The sequence below is a fragment of the Mustela lutreola genome, chromosome 4, assembly GCF_030435805.1.
Source record: "Mustela lutreola isolate mMusLut2 chromosome 4, mMusLut2.pri, whole genome shotgun sequence".
Lineage (NCBI taxonomy): Eukaryota > Metazoa > Chordata > Mammalia > Carnivora > Mustelidae > Mustela > Mustela lutreola.
Genome location: NC_081293.1, coordinates 171,520,048 through 171,532,783, shown reverse-complemented (window position 1 = coordinate 171,532,783; position 12,736 = coordinate 171,520,048).

The window sequence follows — 12,736 nt, the reverse complement described above, 5'->3', positions numbered from 1 at the left end:
AAATACAAAGGGAAATTTCCCGTATCAGGGATTTAATAATTATTTTATTGATTTTAAGTTATTTTCAAATAATAAGATGATTTTTTAAAAGATTTATTTATTTGAGAGAAAGAGAGAGCACACAGGAACATGCATGGCGGGGGTGAAGTGGGGTTGTGCGGGGGAAGGAGAAGAAGAGGGGGAAGAGAGAGTCCCAGGTAGACTTTGCACTGAGAGAGGAGTCAGAGGGACACTCCAATCCATACCCCAAGACCACGACCTGAGTCAATAACGTGAGTTGGACGCTTAAACAACTACATCACCCAGGAGCCCCATTAAGATATTTCTCACAAATAAGACATATACTTGTTAATTATTTAATTTAGATTAATTTAATTTTAAATTCCCATATAATTCTCCAAGTGTGACATATAAACTAGTCTTTTTTTGTGAGTCACCAGAAAAATAAAATAACCAAAAATATGTAGGCTTTAATAAAATGTATTTTATCCATACAAACATTAACATTTTATTTCTCTTTCTTTTTAGTAATGTTTCTAAATATTGTTATAGCCACGAGTGTTTTTCTCTTCATTTTCATGTTTTTCATTTATTTAATGAAGTTTAAAGAAAATTTTCTTTGGGATGGTCTTTCTTTCACAGGAAATATAATTAAAGTTGCTTCTAGAGCACTGCACACTCACAGCCATGGGTATATTTTACATGGAGCTTTTTACATAAAAAGTTTAAAGGGTCCATAGTTTGACCACTTAAGAATAATGTTGATTTTTAGAAAGTTTTGTCTGTGAAATTTGAATAAAGAACAGATTTCTATAACTTTAAAGATGAGAAATGTTGTTATACATATACACAGGCATCCCTACAATTTTGACCAAACAAACATGTTCATTTTGAAGAGATCCTTAAAATGAAATTTTAAAATGTACACACAAAGGTAAAAACTGGAAGAAGGGAGGTTTGTAGCAGGTGTATGGACTTGACTAAAATTGACTAAGAAACCAGTAAGAAAATTCACCTAGAGGACAGTATTGCATATGTTTTCATTTGAGGGAGGCACATTATTTGGACAGGTAAGTTACTTGGTTGCATGGGAGGGAGGGCAGGGAAGAAGTTTGCAGTTAAACTCCAAAACTAGCCTCTAGAAACAGAACCACAGATGGTATCTAGAATGATTCTTGTTTTACAGATGTATTAGTTGTAGGACCTTTGTTAGATTTGAAGATGGGTGGGGTTACAGTGCATAATTTGTCAAAGGAGAAGTAAGGGAAGTGAGAGAGAGAGAGAGAAGATCAGAGACATGACCAGCAAGACAATGGAGGGGTCTCTAGAGAAGAGACACTATGTCGGGGGTTTCAGGAGTGTGAAGAGGACTGTAGGAGAGACATTAAGTTTAAAATAAGATTTAAAATAAGAGAAGAGCTTATCTTCATCTGCTGGTTCTTAGAGCATTAAATTTCCAAATAAATCATGAATATGAAACATTAACACAAGCAAATTAAAAGTAAGAGCAAACACTGCATATATTGAGAGCATAAATTTAACTCAGTCTGACACAATAGTGTAAAATTCTTTGAAACTTCTGAAAACAGAATCTGTCTGCTTTTTTTCCAGTTTAACTATATTAATTTCATTCTTTTCAACATACAAATCTTTTTCAAGCACACTTTAAGCCCGTCCAATTTGCAAACAATTTTATTTATCTTAGCCTAGTTCATTAACTAACCATAAAAGCATACACTATAATAGATATGAATTTGCAGCCAAGGAAGAACTTGGAAAATTCTTTGGGAACTATTAATTCAGAATCCCAAAGTGGGGATTGGGTAATATTTGCAGAACCCCAGAAGAGCTTTCAGAAATCCAATGAAAATATTAATGTTCTTTACTGAATTTCATTGATAACTAAGAAGTACATAAACTAAATGGGCCAGGTTCTGGTGCTATTTATCTTTAATTACCAAAACCTTAATGAAGGTTGAAGATAAATTAATTGTAAATTCTTCCATTTGTAACTGGCTATACATAGGTGGTATAGTAATTCTTAATTAATATACTAAAATTTGATATTAAGTAATTTTAAAAAGAAGTTAAAAAGCCATTTTGACAAGTTATATGTATTCTGATGATGTGCTTGTATCTGACACTCCTAATAGCAGGTAAAAGAGATACATTATATATAAAAATGTATAAAAAGCATAAATTTACCATCCTTTGAAAGTAGTATGATAACCCAATTGGTTAAAATATACTTTCCATTCCTAAAGAGACAGTGTCATATTTGTATAGATTCTTGCATATAGATAAAAGTAACTGAATGTCTATCCATTGTACGAATTTCCACAAAGATTGACCTTGATCTTATTCTTTTTAATATTCACTAAGCCCATAACACTATGCTTGGAACAATAAAAATGTTCAAATGTAGGTTAAAATGATTTAACTGATTCATTTTTTTAGTTAGTCCCGCAAGTTGAACTAGAGCGTGTTACAGTGCTGACCAATCTTTCTCACTCAACCATCACTGAACTGCTTGCAAGGTTGCACTGATGATTCCAAATCTTACCATAAATTAAGTCATCATACCCATCTTTTAAAAAATTTCTTCTAAAATCCCCACTGCAGCTTTATTTTGAGGTCCAAAAGCTATCAAAAGTAGTGAAAAGAAGGGCCATCTGTACCCCAATGTTTATAGCAGCAATGGCCATGGTCACCAAACTATGGAAAGAACCAAGATGCCCTTCAACGGACGAATGGATAAGGAAGATGTGGTCCATATATACTATGGAGTATTATGCCTCCATCAGAAAGGACGAATACCCAACTTTTGTAGCAACATGGACGGGACTGGAAGAGATTATGCTGAGTGAAATAAGTCAAGCAGAGAGAGCCAATTATCATATGGTTCACATATTTGTGGAGCATAACAAATATCATGGAGGACAAGGGGTGTTAGAGAGAAGAAGGGAGTTGGGGTAAATTGGAAGGGGAGGTAAATCATGAGAGACTATGGACTCTGAAAAACAATCTGAGGGGTTTGAAGTGGTGGGGGGGTGGGAGCTTGGGGTACCAGGTGGTGGGTATTATAGAGGGCATGGATTGCATGGAGCACTGGGTGTGGTGAAAAAATAATGAAACTGTTTTTCTGAAAATAAATTAATTAATTTAAAAAAAAAGTAATAGCTCCCAAATCACCTCAATAACAACTTGTTTTATTTCTCTCCTTTAACTCCAGCAAGCGGCATTTTACCCAGCAGAAACGGAAATAGTCAAATTCTTACATGTATTATTTTTAAATAACTTTTAAAAACATATTTATTTATTTGCCAGAGAGAGAGAGAGAAAGAGAGAGAGACAGCAAGCAGGGGGAGCTGCAGGCAGAGGGAGAAGCAAACTCCCCCAGCCAGAAGCTCAATGCAGTATTCAATCTCAGGACCCTGGGATCATGACCTGAACAGATGCTACTGAGCCATAAGGTGTCCCAATAACTTTTAATATTTGACAGCATTGGCTTAAAGCCAAGTAAAAACATTGTTTCTTTTTAAAAAATATAATAACTTCAGTTTTAATATTTTTAGTTTCCTCATGTCAAACTTTGAATTCTCTCCTGGAAGAATGAATATATGGTAACTAGATGATATATAAAAATAGAATTCTGACCTACAACTTCTGCAGCAACCAGCCTAGGAAACAAACCACAACCTCCATGGCAATTGGCCAAAAATAATCAGGATATGGCTAGTAACTGCCAGCTTCACTAATTTTTGTCTGTGCTTCCATCTCAGGAGCAGCTAGAGAAAGCTGAATAAACAGGTACTCCAGATCAAATACGTTAAGATGTTGTGATTCCAGTTTGCCCTTCTCCAATTTCCATGTCAATAACCTCCAATCAAGGCACACATGAAGTTTCCCTCCCCCCCCACCCGACCCCCAAACTTTGAAAAAACACCCTTAGTTGTCTTTGAGGTTGTTTTCATGATTTTTTATAGCCCTAAAGCTATTTTATGTTTTCAATGACTCTGGGAAGACTGAAAATTAAGATCAATGACAGGCTACTATTTTTACAAGTTTCGGGTTAACAAAGAGTGTTCTTTTTCTCCCTTACTTTACTGTTTTAATGCTTCCCAAAATTACACTATTTTTTATTGGCATATAATTGACATACAACATTAGATTAGTTTCAGGTATACAACATAATGATTGGCCATTTGTATACATCGTAAAATGAACACAACAGGCTAGTTACCATCTGTCACCATAAAAAGTTACAGGTTTTTTTCTTGTGATGAGAACTTTTAAGATTTCCGTTGTAGCAACTTTCAAATGTGCAATGCAATATTACTGCCTACGGTCATCATACTGTAAATGATAGCTCCATTAGTTATTTATAAATGGTAATTTATACCTTTAGATCCCCTTCACCCAGGGTGCCCATTATCCTTGCCTCTGGCAACCACCAATCTATTCTCTGTATCACAAGTTTTGTTTTGTTTGTACATTTGTATGTGTTTGAGTTTTAGATTCCACATATAACTAAAACCACATGGTGTTTTTTTCTGACTTACGGAATACAGCTCAGCCATAAAAAAATAAATAAATCTTTCCATTTGCAACAACATGAATAGAACCTGGGAGTATTATGGTGAAATAAGTAAGATTAATTTTGTTTAAGTTAAAATGGATTGCTACAGTATGATCAACATTGTTTAATTAATTGATTTAGTATGCATGGAAGTTTAGTACTATTATGAAACAAAAATGTTATTGGTATTTCAGGTATTCTAATCAATAGGACAAGTGCAAGAAGCATAATTTTCTCCAATTAAACCTGATTCATAAATAGTATATAATAAAACTTCTACAAAATCTTTCATAAATCATATAGTAGAAAAAAGACATTGGATCAAAATCCAAGTAAATTACTTTCCCTAAAGCCAGTGGCTTTGAGAATTATCAAGTACTTATGTTCCATATCTGATCTCATTCTGCAGAGACACAAGTGAAAGAAAATGCAGACAGTGGAAATGCTAGATTTATTTCTACTTAAAACCATCCATAAACTTAAATTCCATGTGACTGGGTTTTTTCCTTTTTAACGCAGTATGAACAGAACTACTTGGAGAGAAACTCAGTTCAATTAAGGAAAATTTCCCTAATTTTCTGATTTACATCCCTCCTTCCTTAGGACTAACACTGAACATGAGTAAAATGACTCCCAGGTTGTAGCTGAAGATTAAAGCACAAAGTTCAATGACAATCTGCAGCAATTAAAATGTATTTATTAGAAATCATGGCAGATATACTTGATAAAATGAATGGGAAAGAAACATCTAAAACTACCTAAATGGTTTCTCAAATTTTAACAGACATATAAATCATCCCTAGGATTGTATTAAAATGCAGATTCTGAATCAGGAGTCTTTGATAGAGCCAGAGGGTTGGCATTTCTAACAAGTTCCCAGGTGATACCAATGCCTCAGATAGTATTTTGAGTATTACGGATCTAGAGATATTCATTTTGAGAGTGGAGAGTAACATGACTTATATATGATTCAGAATGACAAACTGAAAACCCTACTCTTATTCTCCTTCTCCACATTCGTAGAATGTCTCAAGCAGGCTCCATTCCCCAGTGCAGAGCCCAATTCTAAGACCATGACCTGAGCCTAAATCTAGAGTCAGACACCCGGCTGACTAAGCCACCCAGATATCCCCATACATGAAGTTTCTAAGTGACATTCGCAGAATCATCTTATAGAAGGCTAGCATGCAAAAGATTTCTATTTAGGGGCGCCTGGATGGCTCATTTGGTTAAGCATCTGTCTTTAGATCAGGTCATGGTCCCAAGGACCTGGGATTGAGTCCCATGCCTCCCTGCTCAGTGGGGAGCCTGCTACTCCCTCTCATCTCTGCTCACACTCTCTCATATTCACTCTCTCTCTCTCTCACAAATGAATAAATAAAAATCTTAAAAAAAAAATCTCTGTTTTATACCTCAGAGAGTTGTATCACCTATGTGATGTTCTCCAGGGACTCATGCTAGTAGCTCCTGAGCAATCCTCCAGGAACCTCCTGTTCAGAGCATTTTGAAGATAAAAGTCTTTTCTTCCTGAGCAAATATTACTAGTTGGTTTATCCAAAGGTCAAGTTAACAAATTAATCCAGATGACCTGTTTATTACCCACAAACTCACCTCCTCCAACACTACTCCCCAGCCAAGAGTGAGAAAGATGACTGAATCAGAGAGTAGATGCTTTAACTTATTTCAACCCTTTAAAAGTAGGCAATAGAGCCACTGAAGACTAGAAAGCATATCTGGTTTACTTAGACAAACTAATAAACGATGATGATATTATGAATTAGAAAATGCAGCAGCAGTATTGGGGATGATTTATCTATCTCAGTGCTCTGACAAAAAAAGGTCAAAAATTAAGCGAATGGACAACAAAACCAAAGAGGTGATCATCAGAGTGTAGCAAAGAGCATATGGTCCACAGTTAGAAAGAATGGAATATATGTACCAAATGGCACAAAACTACAGTTCAAAAGGGCAAAATAATAGTAAATAGCCCAAAGGGTCACAGGAGAAAAGAGATGAGTCAGAAGATAACAATAACGCTTAGACGTACAACATTACTAAAAATGCAGCAGCTACTTGACTCAGGCTCAGACTGTCTAAAGCACCTTGCCTGTGTCTTGCAGGTGGAATGAGCCATTTGGTAGTGGCTGTCTAGAAGTAAGAGAGCCAACCTGAGGAAAGCAGCAGTTCCAAGCCAGCAGATTAGACCTGTCAGAACTGAGAGGCATAAATCATAGCCATTCCTTAGACTAATAAAAATTCTATAATTTTTCAAAGAAAAAAATTCCATAAATCCACTTATATCATGATATAAACATATAATCCCATTTTATCAATCAACTGCCTCATTTATACATTCAAATTTTGCCTAAAATTTTGGCTTAAATAATAAATCCTATTTCATTTTCACTTCATTTTTACCCAAAATGTACTTACTAATGTTCATTTGCTAGTGTAGAAATATGTGTTCATCTAGAGTAAAACCCTTGACTTGAAGAATACAGAATGACAGAAAATTGCTCTGATACACAGTAATTAATTTAAAGTTATTCTTTCGGGCATATCAGCACATTTTAAATCATAATCTCTGATCCCAAATATACACAACACTTCCGTGTGTCTTGTTTGTTCTGATATGATGAGAAATGAAGATGGAATTGATTTTAAAAGCTAAGTTTGTCTGGGGATTTGTCAGGAACCAGCATCGGGGAAGATATGTTTTACTGAGACTACAGAAGAGTAAAATTACCATTTCTAAGTATTGCACAAATACATTTTAAATGTGAAAATTAATAAATATGTTTAACAAAATAGTGACAAAATTTTCTTTCAAAAGATCTCAGATAAAATCCAGTAGCAAATCTCAAAATAAAATCTATTGCCTTCATCAAGTAATGTCATTTCTAAGGTCAATGGGTGATAGATGGAAAAACATGCACATTTGCTAATGATTTAGGACACTGAGCTGCTTTCTAGGTCATTCACATTTTGTGATGAATTGTACCTACCAGCACTCCAGAATTGTTTGGGGTTTTTTAATTTGTTTGATTGTTTTCTAAGAACATCACCTCACAAGTATTCGAAGAGTCTCCACCTTTGTGAATGAGATCACAATTACTTGCCTCAAACTGAATCCTTCCTGCAGACCATCCATTTCTCTCCCTATGGTTTTGTGCAAGCAATTTTTCTGAGTGTCAGTTTCCTACGATTTAAAGGAGGCCACCATTTCTTATTCTGCAAAACTCACAAATGTGTGATGCACAAAAGGGCAATTGACTGCAAAACTAATATTTTAAAATGTAAAACTAGTATAAATATTAAACTATTATAATTATGAAAACATAGTCCATGATTTTTTATGTTATCTAGGCATTTTTACCAATTACATCCTTCATTACCTTCACTAGTTTTCTATGCCACTAAGTGAAGAGAACATAATTAGTACTTTATAGCCACTATAGATGTGTGCCACCTAGACTTCTAGTGGTATAGAAACATCAGGAGGTAAAAGTGAGAGAGTCTATTAGTTCTTTCAGTCTGATCTCTTTTTACTTGTCATTGCTCATGGATTTAATTTTAGTGCCTATGCATGCCAGCACTGGCTCTCTGCTTCTTTTACTGGTGGGTCTAATACATTCTAATACACTGCAAATTTTTATATATCCCCAGAAAGCTTATGCCACACTATATGTTTTTTGTTTGTTTGTTTTGTGTTATTGTTTTTTTTTTGAATGTTCTATTTTTTTATATAATTTTTTATTTTTTATAAACATATATTTTTATCCCCAGGGGTACAGGTCTGTGAATCACCAGGTTTACATACTTCACAGCACTCACCAAAGCACATACCCTCCCCAATGTCCATAATCCCATGCCCTTCTCCCAAACCCCTCCCCCCAGCAACCCTCAGTTTGTTTTGTGAGATTAAGAGTCACTTATGGTTTGTCTCCCTCCCAATCCCATTTTCTTTCATTTATTCTTCTCGTACCCACTTAAGCCCCCATGTTGCATCACCACTTCCTCATATCAGGGAGATCATATGATAGTTGTCTTTCTCCGCTTGACTTATTTCACTAAGCATGATACGCTCTAGTTCCATCCATGTTGTCACAAATGGCAAGATTTCATTTCTTTTGATGGCTGCATAGTATTCCATTGTGTATATATACCACATCTTCTTGATCCATTCATCTGTTGATGGACATCTAGGTTCTTTCCTTAGTTTGGCTATTGTGGACATTGCTGCTATAAACATTCGGGTACACGTGCCCCTTTGGATCACTACGTTTGTATCTTTAGGGTAAATACCCAATAGTGCAATTGCTGGGTCATAGGGCAGTTCTATTTTCAACATTTTGAGGAACCTCCATGCTGTTTTCCAGAGAGGTTGCACCAGCTTGCATTCCCACCAACAGTGTAGGAGTGTTCCCCTTTCTCCGCATCCTTGCCAGCATCTGTCATTTCCTGACTTGTTGATTTTAGCCATTCTGACTGGTGTGAGGTGATATCGCATTGTGGTTTTGATTTGTATTTCCCTGATGTCGAGTGATATGGAGCACTTTTTCATGTGTCTGTTCGCCATCTGGATGTCTTCTTTGCAGAAATGTCTGTTCATGCCCTCTGCCCATTTCTTGATTGGATTATTTGTTCTTTGGGTGTTGAGTTTGCTAAGTTCTTTATAGATTCTGGACACTAGTCCTTTATCTGATATGTCATTTGCAAATATCTTCTCCCATTCTGTCAGTTGTCTTTTGATTTTGTTAACTGTTTCCTTTGCTGTGCAAAAGCTTTTGATCTTGATGAAATCCCAATAGTTCATTTTTGCCCTTGCTTCCCTTGCCTTTGGCGTTGTTCCTAGGAAGATGTTGCTGCGGCTGAGGTCGAAGAGGTTGCTGCCTGTGTTCTCCTCAAGGATTTTGATGGATTCCTTTCGCACATTGAGGTCCTTCATCCATTTTGAGTCTATTTTTGTGTGTGGTGTAAGGAAATGGTCCAATTTCATTTTTCTGCATTTGGCTGTCCAATTTTCCCAGCACCATTTATTGAAGAGGCTGTCTTTTTTCCATTGGACATTCTTTCCTGCTTTGTCGAAGATGAGTTGACCATAGATTTGAGGGTCTATTTCTGGGCTCTCTATTCTGTTCCATTGATCTATGTGTCTGTTTTTGTGCCAGTACCATGCTGTCTTGATGATGACAGCTTTGTAATAGAGCTTGAAGTCTGGAATTGTGATGCCACCAACGTTGGCTTTCTTTTTCAATATCCCTTTGGCTATTCGAGGTCTTTTCTGGTTCCATATAAATTTTAGAATTATTTGTTCCATTTCTTTGAAAAAGATGGATGGTACTTTGATAGGATTGCATTAAATGTGTAGATTGCTTTAGGTAGCATAGACATTTTCACAATATTTATTCTTCCAATCCAGGAGCATGGAACATTTTTCCATTTCTTTGTGTCTTCCTCAATTTCTTTCATGAGTACTTTATAGTTTTCTGAGTACATGGAGACTAAACAGCATCCTTCTAAAGAATGAATGGGTCAACCGGGAAATTAAAGAAGAATTTAAAAAAATCATGGAAACAAATGATAATGAAAATACAATGGTTCAAAATCTGCAGGACACAACAAAGGCAGTCCTGAGAGGAAAATATATAGCGGTACAAGCTTTCTCAAGAAACAAGAAAGGTCTCAGGTACATAACTTAACCCTACACCTAAAGGAGCTGGAGAAAGAACAAGAAAGAAACCCTAAGCCCAGCAGGAGAAGAGAAATAATAAAGATCAGAGCAGAAATCAATAAAATAGAAACCAAAAAAACAATAGAACAAATCAACGAAAGTAGGAGCTGGTTCTTTGAAAGAATTAAAATTGATAAAGCCCTGGCCCGACTTATCAAAAAGAAAAGAGAAAGGACCCAAATAAATAAAATCATGAATGAAAGAGGAGAGATCACAACTAACACCAAAGAAATACAAACTATTATAAGAACATACTATGAGCAACTCTACGCCAATAAATTTGACAATCTGGAAGAAATGGATGCATTCCTAGAAACATATAAACTACCACAACTGAACCAGGAAGAAATAGAAAGCCTGAACAGACCCATAACCAGTAAGGAGCTTGAAACAGTCATTAAAAATCTCCAAACAAACAAAAGCCCAGGGCCAGACGGCTTCCTGGGGGAATGCTACCAAACATTTAAAGAAGAACTAATTCCTATTCTCCTAAAACTGTTCCAACAAATAGAAATGGAAGGAAAACTGTTTTTTGTTATTGCGAATGTTCTACTTCTCTCTTAGGGTTTAGGAATTTAAAAAAAGAAGTCTGTGAGAGACCAAAAGCAAAAACACCCTTTCTTGGGGGATGTGAACAAACAGCATGATGACTGATGCAGGGATATTCCCAGACCTTGCTGGCCTTATATACATTACTGGCCCATGAAGAGAGGGCTGTGCCAGCATTTTCACTAAGTAAACAATATTCCTTCTGCTGGGCTGCTAACACCTACATAAACTATATCCAGTACTGAACCAGGTACCATTATCAGTGGAAAGGGAGACAAGACATGCATTATTTTTAGGGAAATATTGTGCACCAACAAAATACCACACAGATATTGTATAATTGTCCAGAAAAGAATGTCCACTTATGATACCTGATATATGCTAGAGGAAGAAGCACGAAAGGTCAGTGGAGCTGTGGGGAGAGTGTGAGGGAATAATGCCTCCAAATCCTGGTTCCACAGAAAATCTGCAGAGATGCTTGTTAAAAATAAAGGCCCCATCTTTCCTCTTCTTCCACTAAATGGGGAATTTAGGAAGAAGACCAAGAATTTTATACTAAAACTGCCTCTAATGCAGCTGTTCCCTATCCAGGCATTTGGAGATGACTGCCAAACCGTATGGTCCAAACTCTTCATACTAGTGATGAGGATGTTGAATCTTGGAGATTAAATGAGCGCTCAGATCATCCAAAAACACATAGCTAAAAGAAGCCTAGTCTCCTAACCCTGATTCTTGCCACTCTACGGACTATTTCCATATGATCAAAATGCTTACAGACATAATACTTTTACCAACATACATTGATCTGTCCTTAGAAAAATCAAGACATGAAATAGGTTTACCCCAGGCTTCATTTCTGTGCTGATCCTAACACTTCACCCTCAATCAAGAAACATTTTCCTCTTATCTCTGGTCTTTAGAAGTAAACTACATCAATCAGTCAATCAATCAATCAATCTTCCTTTAATAAGGACCCGGGCACAGACACTTCTACAGGCATCTGGCTATAATAGTTTGAAGAGGCTGACTAACCCTCCTCCAAAATGACAAGTATAAAACCGTTAAAAATTGTTATTAACAACCATTAGCAATCATTAACATCCAATTGTCAACAAACAAACATTGTGGTTCTAGAAGGTACTCAAAGGAAAACAAGAGATTGAGGATCATTTACTCACAAAACCCCACAGAGCTTTACACAGTAGCGTAAGTATGCAGCCTTTTCACCAAGTTGCCATCCTCCCAACACAGCTGTGAGAAAGATTTTACCAGTGCAGACAAGAAGGGGAAAACTAGCAATACTGTTGCCAGAAAGTATGGTCTTGGTTTTAAGCAACTGGAGACACTGTCAGTAAATTTAGCAACTGAGAAGGAAACAAATGGGGAAAGGTTCATATCTGCTAACCTGACCTTTCTCTCCAAGATGGGACATTCAGAGGTCCCCAGGGACGGTGGGGCGAGGGCAGGGGTTAGAATGAAGATTCTTGGAAGAGAGAGCCAGAAAACAAATGACAAGCTCTTCATACTTTACTAGCTAAATGTGAAGTATATACATCTGGAGAGAGACCCATAGATAATACCACCTGAAAGTGAAAGCCAAAAAAGCTGGCCAAATGGCTGAATTTACAACGTGCTTCCAAACCTAAACTGATTAATTGGCAGACAGTGGAACTCTTACAGTTTAAATGCGTTTGGGGAGAGACATAAGTAGTTACAAATTGGAAAGTAAATAACGGGTAAATTCCATAGTTTAAGTCCATAGGTATAATAAAATAAAAAAAGAAAGACAATAAAAAAGAAGAGAAGGAGCAAGAGAGAGAGAAGAGAGAGAAAGGAGAATGACTTAAGAAAATTCAAAATACAATTTAGCTACA